This window comes from Echinops telfairi, unplaced genomic scaffold (genome assembly GCF_000313985.2).
Source record: "Echinops telfairi isolate 266 unplaced genomic scaffold, ASM31398v2 ScPeMD7_7469;HRSCAF=8507_0, whole genome shotgun sequence".
In the NCBI taxonomy this organism is placed as follows: Eukaryota; Metazoa; Chordata; class Mammalia; order Afrosoricida; family Tenrecidae; genus Echinops; species Echinops telfairi.
Window position 1 is genome coordinate 49768273 of NW_022111372.1, and position 12243 is coordinate 49780515.

The window sequence follows — 12243 nt, forward strand, 5'->3', positions numbered from 1 at the left end:
GACGGCCGCAGGGAGGAAGAGGAGCCCAAGCTGACGCCCGGCGCGCAGGTAGGCGCGAGCGAAGCGACTTTGGCTGCTCGGGCGCTTTGGCTTCCCGGGAGCGGGGTCGGGGCCGGGGCGCGGGGGGCGCAGGACCAGGCTCCCCGGGCGGGGGCCGGAGCCCGGAGCCCACACCCAGGCCCTAGGCAGGGCTTTCCTCCTCCGAGGCGGGCGGCGAGGCTGCACCCCTCGTTCGAAAGCCGAGGCCCGGCCCGGCCTCCTGAGACCACCCTGAGAGCTGCCGCCCGCCGCCGCCGCCGCCGCCGCCGGGCTGCAGCAGAGGCGAAGCGGTCTGCCCAGACACGCACACGGGCCCCCTCGGATCGGGGGCCAGCTCGGCCCCCTGGCTCCTCACCTCCCCCGGGGCCCACCTGCTTCCCACCCACTGGCCTAGGGGGGGCGGCCCTGGGCGCTGGGCCCTGGGAGCAGCTCCACCCCTTCCCTTCCCTGCACCGCCTGCAGCCACTGCCCCCTCAGCAGCTGTGCCCCCAGCATTTGTCTCCTGGGCCTCCCCTCCCCGCCCCGCAGCCAGCCCCGCTGGCTTCCCTGAACACGGGCAGGGCTCCCGCGCCGAGGTGGACCCCCAGCAAACCCAGCCCTTTCTCCCCTCCCTCTCCGGGGCCCACCCCGACCCCCGGGCTCCGCCAGCCTGCCGAGAACGAGCAGTAGGAGCAGTCCCCAAAGCTGCCCGCTTGCCACCTGGAGGAAGGTCACTTTTTCTTTAGAGCGAAGGCGCTAATGGGAGGCACCCTGCCGGCCGGGGAGGCCTGGGCTGCAGTTGCCGCGGGAGGGTCTTGGCACCCCGGGGTGGGTGGCTCCCTCCCCCTAAGCTTTACGCTGACAAAAGAGTTTTGAGTTGGTGTTTTGGCTGAGCCTGCCGAGGAAGGCAGGCTCCTGCAGGAGACTTGGAGGGTCGGATGCAGCGCCCGGATGAGGATGAGGCGTGGCGGAAGATGCGTTTGGCTCTGCAGACACTGCATCGGGCAGCAGGGGACTCTGGGAGGCTGGTGCAGCCAGAAGGCATGGCTCTTGACAGCTTTCTAGTAGAATCTCTGGAATTGTGCATGTGAGTGGGGATGTCATTTGGGGTACTGTTCCCAGAAAGCCTTCCCTGACCTCCCCAGTTGCGTCAGGTGCCCCCTCTACCCCCCCGCAGCCCTCCGTGCTTCCCTCTGGTAGCACTCCCTATTCTGTGATGAAACGTTCTGTGGCTGTGTCTGTCCCTCCGCCCCCCTCCTTGGCTCTGGACTGTGAACTCCACAAGGGCATAGACTGTATCATCTCTCTCTGATCCTCTCCATGCCTAGTCCAGGCCTCTGCTGACCCAGAGTAGACACTAACCAGGTGAACGAGAGAGGAAATGAAGCAGTCGAGAATCTGTGCTGATTGTAACCCAGTTTTGACGCTGGTCTCCTTTGTGTCTCAGCTCACAATGAGGTTGTAAGTTAATGACTATCTCACTTAGTAAGTGTCAGAGTTAGCATCTTCCTCCCCACCTCCTGTCCTGGGCTGAGACTAGTTTTAGGGGTATGCCAACCCCCAGGTTGAACCCCACGCCCCACAGGGTCTAGGATAGGACCCAAAGCTACTTCTCCTCCCCAGCCTTCTCTTCCTCCTGCCTCCTTTCAAACCCCTCATCTCCCCAGTGCTGTTATCCAGAGCGGTGAAGTGGGGGGGGGGGAGAACAAGCATCCACTCCCTGCCCTTTCACTCCCCCCAGTACTTAAGGGTCCTTGCCACGTCCAGTTCCACTCAACCAGCCTGTAGCTTTCATTGCACAGAGAAGCCAAAACAGCCTAGCTGACAACTTACCCATTCAGCTTGCATTTAGGACACAACTTTCCCAAGGGCTATGACCTTTAACTTGTCTGACACCTAGGCTCCTGCTTGTTGTCTGCTCTGCTCCACTGCTTGATCTGCCCGTTTATTCCTGTATTCATGCCAGGCACTTTGACACATAGCTTACTTCGAATCTTCCCACCACCTCAGCCTTGAGCACAATGGTGATGCATTCATTACTCGTGCAATGGTTCAGTTTTGCCACATAAACTCAGAATGCAGGACCATGTCTGTCACCATCATCCCCCTATGCCTACTGATTAGCAAATGTGAATGAGCTGAAGGATGTAATGATAAAGGCCCCATTTTACAGATGAAGAAACAGAAATCCAGACTAAATATCTACCCTGAATAACTCCCACTATCAATCTCGGGCCAAAAAGAAAAAGAAGACGCTCTTAAGTACTTTGGGGAATTTAACCAGGCTTTTCTTTGTTTTTTCCTTCTTCACTAAGGCCACAAAAGGGTGAACAAACTGACAAACTCTCCTTCCTGATTGGGTCCCACTCTCTTGCTGAGGGGTCTAGCTGCCAGAAACAGGCTTTTATTGCCCTGGTCAAAAGCACTGGCTGAATGGGTTGGGGTCAGTCACTGCTATGCCCACAGGTGACTTTTAGTGAGGATCCTCTGGATTCCACCACCACCCCTAACTCTGTCTTATGTACACAGAGTGGGAAAGTAAGGTGAGACCCAATGTCACATACCAAATTTCAGACAAAGATAGGAAAAAGGGCCACTTCTAGTCCACAGACATCAAATGTTCCAGTTTATGTTTTGTTTGGTTTAATTTGAGCTACTATTTTAACAATCTGAAGATTTCCCAAAGGCCTGGTTTTATGCTTTCTCTGAGAACTCTGAAAATCTGCTGGTGCTGGGCATCCATCCCCTTCACCCCCACCACCCCTCACCCCCACAGGGCAGTAATCTGGACTGTGAGCACTATCTGCTCCTTTTAGATGGCCTGTGTTCCTGAGGCTGTTTCTCATCCATCCAGTGCCCTTCACTCATTGGCATAACCTGTGCACATTTAATAGGAGTTGGGTAAAGGCTCTCGGGAGCCCTGGGACCTGGTGGGTTATGCGTTGGGTTGCTAACCACAAGGTCAGTAGTTCAAGCTTACCAACCACTCAATGGGAGAAAGATGAGGCAGCCTGCTTCCATAAAGATTTACACATGGAAACCTTGTGAACAGTTCTACTCTGCCTCTGGTCACTATAAGTCAGTATGAACTTTGTGGCCCTGAGCTTGGTTTGCTTTTTGGCATACATTTACATGCAGGGCCTTGAACTAACTCACTGCTGTGGGGCCAGTTCTGATTCAGTGACCCCATAGGACAGCAGAACTGCCCCTGTGGGCTTCCAAGGCTGTAAGTCTTTACACAGCCTCATCTTTCTTCTGCGGATTGGCTGGTGGGTTAGAACTCCTAATCTTGTGTGGTTAGCAGTTCAGTGATATGCTACCAGAGCTAATTGGAAACCCAAAAAAATCCTCATTTCAAGTTGTTTCAGGCAGCTAAGCTACTTTGATCTGTTCACCAAGAACCCAAACACGCACACACCCCTACTTATTTGCTTCACAAGAAAACAAACAATTACTGTTTATTAGTGAAAAATAGATGGGGCGTGAGGCACCTAAAAACAGTCGAAGAAGGCAGTGGGGACTAATGGTCATAACTGGGTTGAACTCTCACCTAAGCCACCTCTTACCTTATAGTCCTGGGCAAGTTTCTCTGCCCTTCTGAGCCTCTTTGGCAACCACGCAAGAAAATATGAAGCTTTCAGATGGTCTGTGTTCTAGTACAAAGAGGCTTCTCAAGCCCAAGTGGAAGTGGGAGGCTGCTGTGTGGCTGTTTCTGTGCCTAGGTGGCCAGCCAAAGTTTGCATGTTCTCTCCTGTTCACTCGGCTGGCTGTTGTTAAGTATCTCCTGGGGCCCTCATCTTTGTAAGCCAAGTCAGCACTCAGTAACCTGGCGCCCCCACCCCAGGAGACTTTCTAGAATGAAAACTAGCAGATAGTAGGGGCTGAACTCATGTTAGGCTTCCCCACCTCTTGCTCTTCTCCCCCCTCCGATCTCTCCTAGTATCTCCTAGGAGTGAGCCAGACTGGTTAGAGGACTCTAGTGAGAGCTGGCTCCCCGACTGCTCAGAATAAACCTGTCTCCTCAAGGAATCAGAGCAAAATATCAGTCAGTATCTTTACTAACTCCATCTCGTGATGTTTCAGCAAGCATTCAGTTACCTCTATTAGGGATACAGAGATGAATGAGAAAATCCCTGCCCTGGAGGACCTCCCCTTAGAATCCTGCCCGCCTGCCCTGCTTTCATTGCAAGTGAAAGGAAATGTCACTGAAGGGTCCTGCCCCTAGCAAGCCAAGAGACTTTTTATGTAGAAAAGCCAAAAACCCTTTAAAAATACTCCATTCAGATTTTTAAATTTTCATTTCCTTAGCATATCACAGAGCATTGCACTTCATTACCATGTCTGCTATCCAGATGGACCTGGATTAGAAGCCTACTACCCTGACTTGCTGCGGTGCGGCTTCCTAGATGCTTGGAAAGCAAGAGCTATGCTTTGTTCATCTGTTGGGTGATATACATGGTCTATAGGTGCTGAGTAAATGTCCAACCAAATTATAACAAAAGGTACACTTAGGCCACTTTATTCTTAGCCGTTCCCAGGTCAGGCTAGCAGCCATTCATTTCTCTAGGATGAGTGTTCCCGGAGCTTTTTCTTGCCTGGCATCCACAAATGCTGCAGACACTAACCAACACCTGATCCATGCCAAGCCCTGTGTTAGCTGAGAATGCACAAGTGAGCCCTATGAGTCCTTGCCCACGAGTTGCCTATGGTGCAGAGAACATGTATATGAGCAATGCAATAAAGCTAGATAATAGCATAGTATTGGCATCCTCCAAGTTAAGGTGCAAATTCCAGACCCTAGCAATGGCCTTTGTTTTTTCTTCCTCTTATGTCTTCTCACCAATAAAATGACAATGAAGCCCCTAGGATTCATGTTAGGGTTAAACAGGTAAGCGTGCAAAGTGCTGAGCACAAGCAGCAGCCACAGTTGTGTTAAGTGCTTCACCAAGGATGATGCACAGCTGTGGTACTCTAGATAGCTTCTCCGAGCTGAATCTTCCAGGATGAGTTGTTCCTCCAGAGGTGGGAGAAGAAGGTCTAAACAAAAGAAGTGATAGATACAAAAAGACTGTGCGGCAAGGAACTGACCAACTCATTTGGAGGGTGGGGGCGCTGAAGCTAGAGAGGTTAGCAGGGATCTTGAAAACCACATGGAAAGGTTTGCACTTGATCTTGCAGGCATTGAGACGGCGAGGGAAGATTTCCCGGAGGGAAGTAGTCATGATGTGCTTCAGTAGCTTCCCTGCTAGCCTGTGATGAAGCACTTATCCGGGAGAGGCATCTGATTATGGGACATCTGACTGTGGGACCCCACTCTCCCTCCCTGGAGGCCGGGGGCGGGAGGGGGGTGTGGCGGGTGGAGCGGGGCCACTGATCATCAGAATTCCCTGGACTGGGCCAGTTTTGCCCCTGACCTACAGAACAGCTGCCCCAGACCTAGAACCCAGGAATCTTATTGAATTGCCCTGGGAGATTCTGTGAGCCCAGGTTTGTGGAACCTGTGGGGACCTTTGCCAAGGGAGGCCTATGAAATTCTTGGAAAAACTGGTCTTCCTAGGAGGAACTTTTCCACAAGCAGGACCAGAAGCAAGCTTTGTTTTTTAAAGAAAACTTTCCCTAGTTCTTTGGCGGTTCTCCTATTACTGACACCCTCCAACGGTTAACCTTCCAATGCGTCCTCTGCCTACTGCATGCTGCTTCCCCTGCCAAAGAACTGGGATAAAGAGAACCTCGAGACAGACGCTGCCCTTGAAAAGCTCACAGTGTTGTGGAGAAGACATCTGTCAACAGCTGGAATGCAGGCGATGAGCACCAGTCCTAGAGCAGTAGAGTAGACAGCTGCCATCAAGTCAACTCCAGCTCATTGTAACTTCACGTACAACAGACGGAAGCGGTGCCCTGCTCTGCGTCACCTTCACAATCAGACATGTTCCAGTCTATTAGTGTGGATGTTAGGTTCTGTTACCAGGTTTTTAACGCAAATAGTGTGCATCTAAACACCCCCCCCCCAAAAAAAAATAACAACAACAACCAAAAAAACCCAAAAACTCCTGCCAGCCCTTTTGTGTTAATTTCCTATGCACATTATATGGGGAAAGTATAGTTTGGGTATATGTTAATTTGGGGGGGAGGGTTATGAGATCCAGAGCAAAGCACAATTTGTTCAGCCTGTGGCTTAGAGAGGATGTACACGTATTCTGAGCCTACACTGAAGAGAGGAAGAGGCGGAGGGAGCAGCCCGAGTGAAAGTGCGAGTAGCTCGTGCATTAGGGGAAGAAATGGTAAATGGACCTTCAAGGCAAGATGGGTGCCAAAGCAGGAAAGCAGTCGGTGGAGAGGCAGCCTCACATCCTGGGAGGGCCCATGTTTGCACCTTCACCTCTCTCCAGCTATGGGCCCAGGCTTCCACCCTCATCCTTCAACTCCAGGCAGCTAAATCTGCTACAATCCTGTATACCATGGCAGTCTAAACTTTGTCCACTCAAGACTCCTTTTTTGCCCCAGAAATTTGCAACCTGGGCATGTGCTTCAGAAACACCTCGGATTCCTTATAGGTTTGATTTTTAATTAATGTTTTGGTCCTTAGACTTTCAGAAACCTTTCACTGTTGCCAAATGTTTTGTAACCACCACCCCCTCATTCAGTTACATGACCCACAGTTTAGGAAGGTTTGCTATAAACCAATTTCCCCTTCTTTATAACTCCCCAAGTTGTTTAGCTCCTCAACATCCTGGTCCCCCCCACCCCCACCACCACTTTCCAGATAAATAGATCTAATCCTACTGAAAATATTAGATCTATTTATCTGCTTTGAAAAGGGAAACAAGGGAAACTAGGGCAGGAAAAAGGGTTCTGTGGGACTGCAAACACCAAAGGGCCTTACTTAGGACGTTGCTGCAGAAAACCTGGGCTTGGGGGTTCAAAGAAGCCCTGTAAGTCGCTTGTTCAGTTCTCTGTCCTGTGCTTCAAGTAATCATTTTGGATTGGGCAAGTCTCACTTAGTAAGTTTCCCTGTCATTTCTTCCAGGGCAGAAGAGGAAAGAGACTAACGGGTATTGAGCACCTACTGTGTGCCAGACCCAGGCCAGGTACTTTACATAATTTATTTCCTTCTGTCCTCATAACTCTGTAAAGTATGGTTTTATTCCCATTTCATAAGTGCGGGAATTGAGGCCCAAAGAAGTTGAGTAATATTCTAAGCTCACCCTGAAAATGGCAGAACTGAGATTTGAACTCATAACTCCGTCTTCGAAGCTCATACTCTCACTTATGAGAAGCTTGTGCTGGGGTTACAGAGTAGTAGGTGGGAGTTTTGCTTGAAGATCTAGGTCAATAAGCAAGCAGCAGCTTCAATTTTCCTTTGGCTGTTGGTGCCCAAGAAGCCAGAGCAGTGAGTGAGCTAACCTTGAGGGGCAGAGAGTGTCCCCTGAGTTCAAGAGACTCACTGTCCTGGCCTTGGAAGGATCTGCCATTGACTGCCTGGAGCACTGAGGTGGGCTTGTGTCATCTCCCTGAAAATTAACTGCAGCTCTGAGTGCTGGAATTGGAATAAGCTCTGATTCTTATCTTCATTGCCCCCTCATCTGTGGCTCTGCTTTCATTGTGTAGCATGTTGGGGAAGGGACTGGTCCGGCTGTTTCAAATTCTGTCCTTTGTGTAGAGCAGCTGAGACGTAAGCCAAATGGGCTTTAACCACTCGCTTATTTAGTCATTGCCCAACTGCCTGTTTTTGTGCCAGGCCCAAGTCAAGCCGAGGTCCTGGGGACACTTCATTGACCAAGATCCATTCCTTATTCTCAAAAGTTTTAGCAGGTAGAATACATCCAAGACACAATGTGGGTAGGTGCTATGCTAAAATATTTAGTTTTACTTTGGCCCAGCAAACACATCACTGACCTGTGATCGGGGTCTTAGGGGAGAAGTAGGGATTTACTGTGGGGTTAGGTGGGGGGTTGAAGGCACAAAGTCTTGAAGTTTGGCCAAGTTTGCCTGACTAGAGCTTAAAAGTCTCACACAGGCATTAGAGTGGAGGGGAAGAATGGAGAGGTCAGCTAGAGCCAAGTCATGAATGCCAAGGGGTAGTGGGTACCATGGTGGTGATTTGGTTGCTAGCTAATCCTTTGCGGTACTCAGCGAGGGTGCCTGGCCCAGATGCTGGTGGTGGGAGCAGATGGAACTGTTGAGGGATGAAGCAAGGGGAGAAGAGCTACAAGCAGCCACAAACTAAGTGAGGTGTGGGAGAAACACTGGACATCGTAAACTTTTGTTCCATAGTGAAGCCCAGTGTCTTAGTTTGTTTTTATTCCCTGCTTGAGCCTCAAAAATGACTACCAAGCAACCTGGGACATCAATGACCCCTGTACGTGAACTTGCTTGGTTCGTGCTTGTGTTCTTAAGGCGGAGCTCTCTGCTGTTGGGTGTGTCCTGTGCATCCAGCACAAGGTTGGGCCCAGAAGGGCTCCAAGAGTGTTTGTGGAATGAAGAAGTGACATGACTGGGGTGAGGGCTGAAGTTTATCATGGTCCCTGCTTCCGGGAGGACCTGCAGCTGCAGTTGCTGTCAGCAGCCTGCTCTTGGAATTGGGTGCCTGGTGAGTAGAGGACTCTAATGGAACAGTTCCGGATCGAATTTGGCACCTATTGCAGGGCAGCTGGTTGGATACAGCATGTGTCTGGGGGAAATCCTGTACAAACAGACATGAACTCCTGGGACTAGAGAGAATCCACGGGAGCAGTGAGAGCAGGTTGAACGCTGGGGATTAGATCTGGCTTCAGAGCAGCCCTTGGCAACTTCCTGGTTTGCAATCTAGCTCTTCCCATGCAGTACCCAAATTGTGAACAGAAAGACTGAGGTAGAAAATTGATCCAGATGTGCCAACGAGCCGTATCACTGCTGCTGGTCACAGTTGCTTACCCAGCACTCACTGCAGAGCCGTCCCTAAAGAATCTGGGCTTGAGACTCTTCCGTTGCTCAAAAGTACCGCACCGCCCAAAGAGCTTTTGCTCAGGTTGGTTCTAGATCACATTTACCCAACTAAGTATTGACAGTGAGAACATTTTAAAATATTTCATTACTGATTCATAATAGTACCAAACCAGTCACAGGTTAACATAAATCACCTTTTTATGAAAAATAACTATTTCTCCCTAAAGCTGTGAAATTAATGATTTTTTTGTTTGATTGGGTACATTTCTTTTCTTTCTGGTCTGACTTCATAAAATAAAACTGCATTGTCATATATACTCCTGCATTCAGCCTGTCGCAGGGTGTTGTTTTGGTTGAAGGATATAACCCAAAAACCCAGCCTCACACAGATATGTAAATGGAACAGGGAGGAGTATTTTATTAGTCTCTCCAGATGATTGTAGATATTCTTTGCAGTACAGAATCTGAGCCCAAGTCAGTGAGCTGTTTACACTCAGTTGCATGAAAACCCCTTGGTCTTTCTTGCCCTTGGCATAGATCTTTTACTCACCTGTTTTTGTGACATACTTTGATCATTTGGAAAATCGGTTCATCGCTGAGTTGTACAGATCTTCCAAATGCCCCATCTGATTTTCCAATGTCAAAGTATAACATTTGTGATAATCACCCTCAACTTTATCAGGAACATCTTTAAGTGTTGGGAAGCTGTCAGGCTCAGGGTGGTGGCTACACATGCTTAGGAAGTCCTTTCCCTGAGAAATTCTACTTCCTTATTGGACACAAACACTGTCCGTTGTCATCCCTGAAGTAACAGGCTCGTTTTGCTCATTTTTGAGAAAATGTCTCCCAAATACCTGAATCTGACTAACGGTGCTTGCTGACAGTGCTCTTTCAAGTGGGAATTGTGTCTTAGGGTGAGAAACAGCTAACACTCACAACTCGGTCCCACGCATGCTTTTGTGCGAGGCACCCCAGGCGCTGGTGGGCTGCACACGTGCTTGTGCTTCTTCCCAGTCTTACCACCCCGACCCAGAGCAGCCCTGTGCGGACTGTCCGGGCAGCAGATAGCCCAGGTTGAACCACCAGCCTGGCAGCGAGTGGCCCAGGGCATTCCTGACAGCACCTGGGATATTTAAAAAGCAAATTCTGGAGACAAAATTGTATACGTTTTCTCATTTTCACTTCTTTGTCAAGACTTTTTATATGTAGAATCATGAGTTCATGGCATTGAGGACTGTAGTGATCACCAGTGGTTCTTTCTGTACCACCGCCTTGCTTGGTGTTAAACCCCAACTCCCTGCTATTGAGTACAGCCGAATGCCCAGTGAAGCCGGCAGAGGGCTTCTGAGACTGAGTCTTTATGGAAGCAGACAGCCTCCTCTTCTGTGGAGTAGCAGGTGGGATTGGACTGCTGACCTTTCATGAACAGCCCCTCCCCTGACCCATAGCACCACTAGGGTTTCTTTGATCTATGTTAAGGCACCCGTATAAGTATTAACATAGTGCAAAAGGTAAAATACCATCTTCGGATCATCAAAATATTTTTTACCTCAGGTCCGTGGGCCATACTTTGCTATTCCATGGCATTGATCCACAGTGCTTTGTTATCATCCCATCCAGTGCATATCCTTGCCCTCACCATCGTAAAATTAACGTCTCCAGTATCACTGTGACTAAGACCCAGACTGAGTGTTTGATAGAGTGCTGTTTGGGACCAAAACAAGTAAGCCTGGCTTGTGGCCAAGCAGCATTGGGGTTTTTTGGTCTTAAAGGAGACCCATCACCCTCTTCTCCTGGCAGTGTGGCAGGCTTATAGGCTGCCATCCTCTGCACTGCTGAGTTTTCAGCCTCCAGCTGACCCCTTGGCCAGGCATACTGCACAGCTGTTCATAAGCGTTCTGGCCCACGGGGCCCATATTCCAACCCCAAGTAAGCCCGTTCCTTTTCTGCGTTGTACCTCATTACTTGCTCCTTTGCATTCAAAACACATACAGACCCCTATTCCCATTACCTGAATGAAAACTGATTGTGTTAAGGCCTGTGATAGGCATGCTGCATCTCGGTTGGCCCTGGAAGGCAGGTGGCAATCTGATGGGTTCTTGTGTGTAAGTCTTCACAGGTACAGCAAATGCTTACTTATAAAGTCCAGTGTACCACTAGAGCCAGTGGGCTAAGGACAATGGTTGACTAGCCAGAGTTGCTGCCTTCAATTCTAGCAGGAAAGCCAGGCATGGAAGTAAAAGAATGCAACACGGGGTCTCAGGAGTATGCCAAGTTGTGCTGGCTCCAAAGAAGTCCAACTTCTTCCGCATTTTTCCTAACTAGACACCGAACTTTAGTACATGAACCAGAAAATAAAATGATTAATTGTATGGTCAACTTCCCCCGACCTTTGATTTGTTATATGTATATATATATAATTTTTTTTTTCCTCTAGTTGATCTGGGGGAAACTAGGATGACCTAAGCTTTGGGCCTGGTCACATGAGAGAGAAAAGATACTAGGTCTCCTGGCTGCAGTTGCTGTTCTCTTCGAACTACAGTGCCTCCGACTTCCTGGCTGCTCCGCAGCAGGAGTCCCTGGATGAGTAACCCCAGACTCTCCACCAGAGATTCTGGTTTGGGTCAAAGAGCATCCTGGAGGATTGAAGCAGAATGATCTCAGAGCTTTTGGGAGCAGGTCCCAAATCAAGAGAGACACGATAGCCTTTCTTCTTTTCCTCTTCTGCTTACAGCTAGAACGGTGTCCAGAGAAGTTCTGAAACTCAAGCTGAAGTGAGAAGGAATAACTAGTTCCAGGGCTTCTGGGCTTCAGAAATAAATCATCAGCCTTTATGATGAAGAAATATGGTTGGCTATTTCATTAATTCAGTAAATTTTTATTGAGCTTGTTCTGTGTGTGGAAATATGTTGCCAGGTGCTAAGAGTACAGCTTGAGAAGAGCCTAGGTAAAGCCTAGGTTGACTGGCCCTTGGGGATGATATAAAGGATCAGGATTGCCAGGAATTGGGGGAATGACAGGAGATTGCTGCCAAACGGCATTCTGAAGTGAGTGCTTTTTCTGCCAAAGCAAAATCTGAAGTCACAGTGGTATTACTGGCCGAAAGCAATAGCTCTAGGACCTGGGGTTTCCACCACCCTCTGGCAACTAGGGCAGAGATTATCTAGTCCAAGAGAAAAGACCCCAGGCACCAGGCCTGGTACCCTGGGCAGGCCCCCAGAACTGCCTGGGCCTAGAATGGACCCATGGATAGTGAATTCAGTGAGGACAGTGGATAAACCAGTTGCCATTGTGACTTAT

The 12243-nt window shown here is 49.5% G+C and overlaps 1 protein-coding gene across 5 annotated transcripts in view; it reads left to right on the top strand.

Annotated features, from left to right (window-relative positions):
- Positions 1–23: 23 nt before the first annotated feature.
- Positions 24–12243, top strand: part of FAM193B (family with sequence similarity 193 member B) — a 32823-nt gene continuing 20603 nt past the window's right edge. For 2 of the 5 annotated variants that reach the window (XM_045284536.1, XM_045284537.1), the window contains exons 1-2: positions 326–1105; positions 7046–7106. The gene's annotated coding sequence lies outside the window, so the exon portion shown is untranslated. Of the gene's footprint in view, positions 49–325; positions 1106–7045; positions 7107–12243 lie in introns of those variants that run through there. The other 3 variants (XM_045284538.1, XM_045284539.1, XM_013006045.2) reach the window with 2 other exon arrangements.